Here is a 7,558-nt window from a genome sequence, read left to right on the forward strand (position 1 = left end):
TACGAAAAATATCTCGAAAATGTTCTGTCGAAAGGTGCAACTCATTCAAGGTAGACCAAATAATCAATAGATTATATATTATATATATATATATATATATATATATATATATATAATATATGTATATAATATTATTTATATATATATACTATATATATAATATATATTATATATATATAACTATTATATACATACATAATCTACAGGGTGACCATAACAAAGTCCAAACTTTATGGAAGGTATATACACGAATATATATATATTATGTGTATATATGCATATGGACACACACACACACACATATATATATTATATATATATATATATATATATATATATATATATATATATATATATATTGTGACGAAGTGCCAAGTATCTGGTTACCACACTTACCATTCATTAATTGATACCTCACAAAAGCCAGACACCTGAACCCTCATCACTGGTACTAAACGACTGAATACTCTAAAGGCAACAGTGATCCCTTAACAACTTACCAGTATTGCAGAAAATCAGACTAAGTTCATCAAAACAGGTGTGAGGTAATCTTGTAAGTAATTAAATCAACAACTTTAAAAGTCTAAGTATTTCCCTGATTTCAGAAGTCTCAGTACTGGTTCTAAGTCACTTCAAGTAAATTGAAGGAAAGCAGATCAATTACCACTCTACGTTTCTACCTAACATAAATATGATCATAATTAAATGCAAATATACTGGTGTAAGATAAAGAAAACACTTATAAAAATTTTAAATACAAAAATTTATTATTAAACTCAAAATTTATAAGTGAAATTCACAATATCAGGGAAAATTACTGTTACTTGCAAACAAAGTAAAGTTTAATTAATTCTTGAATCAATTAAGTAAAATTAAATGAAAATTAATTAATCACAAAATTAAAGAAAATTAATTCAATCAAAATTCAAAAGTGTTAGGCAATAATTGAAATTTGGAAATTAAGTCACAAGTGCTAAACAACAATAAAACTTGAAAAGAATTCTAAGTAAATGCAAATTAATTCACAAGTGTTAAATTTAATTAAATGTGCAATGATTAAGCAATGAAAATAACTAAGTCAATTGAGTTGTGAATGCGAATGAAAATACAGAAAAATGTGGACAATATCAAAATTTGCAAAAAGCACTAATCACACAGAATATAAAATATAAAGGCACACTTCAATAAGAAAATGAACAAATGCACAAAAATGAAACAAACACAAAGCACAAAAATTTGCAATGTGTAAAAACGTAAATAGTTTCTCTCAAACCACTGTAACCATCAGTTATTTAGTTTTTACCAAACCACTGTTCCTATCAGTTATTAGTTTTTATCTAACCACTGTTCCTATCCGTTATTAGTTGCAGCTAATAGAAATATAACACACTTTACCCTTTTGGTATACCAATTTCTTTCTTTCTTACTGCAGCTCGTTTCACACTTTCACAAAACCAGGCGCCGTTACGAAACAATGTTTGTTCAGATTCCACAAAAAACACTATTTAACACTAAACAAACTCTAAGAAATATCAAATATGAAATTCTCAAGTTACAAGTGACCATTCAATACGAAATTGTTACGTTAATTTAAGATCTAAAGTGCTATGCGATGGAGAGAGAGAGAGAGATCTGAACTCCTCAAGTATCTAAGCCCGAATGAAAAACTTCTCCCTTACAGAAGCTGGACTGGAGATGACAAAACGTTCTGAGACACAATTCTTTCCAGAAGCTTCGAAAGCTTACGCAACTTTACATACAAAATGTGTAATCTGCATGTGGCTTTGACAAAGACTACACGTATGAGACGATTCTGTTCAAAAAGACACATACTCGATTCGATCGACCGAAGCAGAAGCCCCTTATCTTATGTGATGACAGAATCCCAAAACACAAATGAAGGCTCAAGCTCGCTTATCAAACGTGTTGACAGATTTTGAAAAACAACTCTTGCTTTGAACGGACAAAGATATTCTCTCTCTTTCTACATTCTATGTTATATATATATTCTTTTACATTATGTTATGCGAAATCTGAACACACATTTAAAACATCCTATCTCTAAGCTATCTAGGAATCTGAAAAAATGTTGGCAAAATTCTACATAACATTTTATACAGTCTAAGAGGGGATATATGCATTTTGAAAGTAGCAATATATATATAATATATATATATATATATATATATATATATATATATATATATATATATATATATGTGTATATAGGAAAGGTCATCCTCCAGTTCCCATCAATTACCTTGAGATGAGTTCCCCAGGCACATTTTCTTTTGCTCCCCATCTGCGGGCCGCCACAGTCATCTTACTGCCAGTGAGATCATTATTTGCGCACGACAATCAAGTCCCATAAAGGTTTAAATGAATTAACAGAAATTCTAAATCATTCTCATCGTACGTGAATTGTTTTTTTCCACCTCTCCATCCGCCTGTGGTGTTTTTGCATGGTAACACTGTGTCCCAGGCTGTAAATAGTTACGCTTTGTGTAAGTTTTAGATAAATAAAGGAATATCTGTGTGTACATTTGCAACTGAAAATGTTTTAATAATTGACTGTATGCGAATTACACCGTTAAGATTCGAAATAGGATATTATTTAAAGCCCGGGATGCAGTGTTACCATGCGCAAACACCACAGGCGGATGGACAGATGGAAAAAAACAGAGTATAGGAAATGAATATTTGAGTAAAAGAACCGATATACTTATCACAATATTCAAGAGAAATTCATTGATAATAAATTCATCGCAAAGAGAACTATTGTGCTAGTTTTGTCTGACCATCTGTACTTTTTTCCTTCTGCCCTCATATCTTGAAAACTACAGAGGCTAGAGGGCAGCAAATTGTTACGTTGATCATCGACCTTCCAACTATCAAACATACCAAATTGCAGCCCTCTAGCCTCAGTAGTGGACATTCTATTTAAGGTTAAATTTAGCCATATTCGTCCTCCCGGCAACGATATAGGATAGGCCACCACCAGGCCGTGGTTAAAGCTTCATGAGCCGCGGCTCATATTGCGTTATACCGAGACTGAAAAGATAAGATCTATTTTCGGTGTCCTTGATTGTGCGATGTAATGGGTGTTAGAAAACTGAAGTTCTGCGCATTTTTTTACTTTTTTTTTTTTTTTGCGCTACTTCCGGTTATCTTGACGATTACGTGAAATGATGTGCGAAGTGGAGATACTTGAGCATATAATTCTCCGAAGTCCACATCCCCGGAGCCATTCGTGTTTCAGGAAGTCGGAGCTATAATAATAAAGGTCAGGTTGCACAAGGTTCGATCGTGGGTCTTATTTCCCGCTAGGCAACTCTGTCGCCCAAAGACGGCAATAATTCCCTCATTGACAACTCCGCGTCTTCACCAACGGCCAATGTCTTTGATTTTCCTCTCTCTCTCTCTCTCTCTCTCTCTCTCTCTCTCTCTCTTTAATGTAGTAATCCCGTCTACCTCACGAATTCATCACAGTTATTGGAGAAAGGTGAGCTGAAATGTTCGATATCCGCATATTGAAGGCGGGGTAAGAATTATTCAAATTGTGAGATATTCTTAGACTAAGGAGTTGTTGTCGATATGTTTCGTCCACTTCTCACTTTCTCTCGCTCTAATTTAAGGATTCGGGACGTCAACTTCCAACCCGCATTAATATTTGATATATTATGGTTCTTTACAGCCATTTCAACATCTACATAGTGCCTAAACCTTACGCTCTTATATTATTTCTAAAATGACCAGAGCTCTCTAGCGGGGCTGTTTGGGTCCTCCACGTGTGTTTAATCTTTGCATATCTGCCAAGTTGATAACAACAACAGAGATGAAACCATTTCGCCCATTACAGATATCAAATATCATCTTTACCGTTACGCAAAATTCTTAATCAATTACACAGGTTCACGATTGATAAGGTTTTTTATGCAATAACAAGAAGGCCAGTTCACCCTCTGACCGAGGCTGTCTTTACGTAGTAGGCCTATATGCCTATGCTTACCGATATCTCAACTTGGGTAAATAATTAGTATAGCGAACATCTGTATAGAATATTTTTACTTGGACGTCGCTTAAATTGATATATTTCATTTATAACGAAGTTTTAATCATTTACTGTTACATACATCTATATAGTACTACATTCATACTTACTGAGTGAGAGAGTGTGTGTGTGGGTAAATAACTGGGATAACGAACATCTCTTTGGAATATTTTTGCTTAAATGTCGCTTGAATTAATATATTTCATTTATAACGAAGTTTAAAGTCCTTTACTGATACATACATCTATAGTACTACATTCATACTTACTGAGAGAGAGAGAGGGGGGAGGCGAAAGTAGGATAACGAACATCTTTTTAGAATATTTTTACTTGAATGTCGCTTAAATTAATATATTTCATTTATAACGAAGTTTTAACCATTTACTGATACATACATCTATAGTAATACATTCATACTTACACTACTGAGAGAGAGAGAGAGATGCATATGAAAGAATGAATTTTAATTGCAGAAAATAATTCACTGACGCATTTTCAACCCCGTAACCCCTTCTTCCGCTATAAAATGTGACTGAGCGGTTAAGGTCCAAGCAAAGCCACTCTGTCAAGTCGACGATGTACTTCTAGGGATTCCTGACCTTGCCAGATTGATTGAAGTAATGAGGAACGCAAGAATTTGCATGATACATGTGTGTGTGTGTGTGTGTGTGTGTGTGTGGTCAACAAGCTAAAATTATCCAAAAATGTATAGCAACTCTTAACATTTCAAGTCCAGCTTCTTGTAACCAAAATCAAGCAGAATCTTCACTTCCTGCGTTTTTCTACCTTTTATTGTAAGGAGGTCTGTTCGTCCCAGTCTTAGAGCTGCTTTGATCGTCTGTGTATGAATTCCAGATTTTTTTTTTTATAGATCCATGAAGTTTCTTGCTATCCAGACAATAAAGGAAAGTACGTATCTTGCTTTTTGGACCCCTACTGTGTTACGAGCACAGCAGTTTCATGATTTAAAGTACCTATATAGAAATTTTAAATAAAATCTAACGAGTATATTATTTTTTTCTATCACAGTCCTCCAATTCGACGGGAAGGTATTTATAGTGTGGGGTTCCGGGTTGCATCCTGCCTCCTTAGGAGTCCATCAGTTTTCTTACTATGAGCGCTGTTTCCAAGAGCACACTTCTGCATAAGTCCTACTTCAGCCTCTATAGTTTTTCCAGATTCCTTTTCTGAGATCTTTGGATCGTGCCTCCTAGTGTTCCTATGATTATGGGTACAATTTCCACCAGCATATTATTATTATTATTATTATTATTATTATTATTATTATTATTATTATTATTATTATTATTATTATTTATGAAACAACACAACAGATAGCTTATGTTTACCTTCATCTACTTTTTGCCGAGCACGGAAAAAAGTCTTCCTGGTTACTTACGGTGGACGGACTGGTTAAACTTGAACGGAGAGCGGCTCAGGCTCAGCTCTTAATAGTGTTCCTGCTTCTCAGGTGGAGCTTGGAGCTGGGTAGCAGGAGAGAGTAGTGTAGGTGCGAGAAACCCGAATTATCGTATACCCCTCTCTCCCCGTGGGGCCTACTCACGGCTTACCACTTGCGCGGGGGAGAGGGATGGTGTCGTTCTTTCCCTGAAATATCCACTCTGTTCTTGTTGGAGAGGGAGAGAGATGGAGAGTAACAGATTGTGTGAATGTTTTTTGTTATGTTTCAAGAAGAATTTACTTGTAAATTTCTTTTGACGATGTAGATTTGTTAAAACTAAGAACATAATTTCGGCACTGATGACCACAGATTACATCTAATCAGTTAATTGAAGGGTAATTAATACGGACAAAACCCGAATAGAACTCTGACGCTTGGCGACATTTTATAAACTTCGCACGGTCTTGGACGCCTTCATAGCATGTAAAGAATGTCATAATATTGTCATCTCGCATTTTTATCTTCCACTTCTCGAATATTTTTTACTAAGAATAATTTCAAAGTTAGAAGACCAACGGGAATATGGACACGTAGTGCAGCTGAGATTTCGTCTTGCTCACGTACTGTCAATCTTTATGGGACAGTGCCCTCAGTGTACCTCATGGGGTGCACTGTAAGCACAACTAAACGTTCTTTGCAGTCTCACTTCCATGCCTCCCTAGCTGCAACCCCTTTCATTCCTTTTACTGTACCTCCATTCGTATTATCTTTCTTCCTTCTTGCTACCCACCCTCTCCTAACAATTATTTCATAAGGCAACAGCTTTGAGGTCCTCAATCAAACCTGCCTGCTCTCAATTTCCTTTACAGCGCTGAATGACCTCATAGGTGCCAGTGCTTGGCCTAAACTCTATTAATACTCCATTGGTCATTTTGCAATCTACTTGCTCACGTAAACAAGTCACGTTGGAAGTATATGAGAATTCGCGTAAAACTGCGTCCTTCTCAGTCGCCATTGATGACACCTGTAAATTCTCTCTCTCTCTCTATCTCTCTTAGTGAGGGTGACGCACCAAAGAAGAATGAGCGTGAGCTAATGACGAAACACTATTATCAGTACGTGCAAACATGCTCGCGTTTACAAACATTCCAACAAACGCAATTTTGCGAATACGATGAGTTCAAGCGTGTTAGATTTCCTCTTCTGTCTAATCGACCGTACATTTCTCGCTTCCTTCGCTTCTTTGCCGTCTATGTTTTGGCACCTTCGGGAAAATTATTATTATTATTATTATTATTATTATTATTATTATTATTATTATTATTATTATTATTATTATTATTATTATTATTATTATTATTATTATAAGCGTTGTCTAATGAGAAGAGAACCTTCTTTATTTTGGCACTATCAGGAAAATTATTATTATTATTATTATTATTATTATTATTAGCGTTGTCTAAAGAGTATGTAAGTTCCAAAACTGAAGCGACAAATTTCAGAGAATTTCGTTCGAAATTCACTAGCTGGCAACTACAACTCGTAGCTGAAAAATATTTTTTTTTCTACTGTGAAAGCTCTATCAAGCAAAATAAAGCTAACATATGATGCACATATATCAAATCTATGATATTTATAACAACCATAAGAAAAAAATTACGGTAATAGTAATTATTTTTAAAGTAATAGGCAATTACTTCAAACTATAGAAACGAAACAATTTGAAATTCTCGTTCAACACAGGATTACCAACATTACCAATGTATATTTCGAGCAATGTGAAACCATATAATAATAGAATATACCAGGGCAGTTAACCGTCTCTGGAGTTTTTAATGTTATTACAGGTTTAATTTCCGTCAATGTTATATAACACTAGCAACGTAAATATGCAATAATACAGGAGTATGTTATTGAATACACGATAATCACACCTCATCACGACATTGGTCTCTATATCTGTCTTTTAGATTATACGCTGTATACAAAAGCAAAATGTGTAGTAACTAAAGCATGGGCACTACAGCATTGAGTACAAAATCATCAAGTTAAACAGTCTCTTTATTATTTAAGGTCGTTGCTTGGACGACAATTAAATAAACAAA

The sequence above is a fragment of the Macrobrachium nipponense genome, chromosome 5, assembly GCF_015104395.2.
Source record: "Macrobrachium nipponense isolate FS-2020 chromosome 5, ASM1510439v2, whole genome shotgun sequence".
In the NCBI taxonomy this organism is placed as follows: Eukaryota; Metazoa; Arthropoda; class Malacostraca; order Decapoda; family Palaemonidae; genus Macrobrachium; species Macrobrachium nipponense.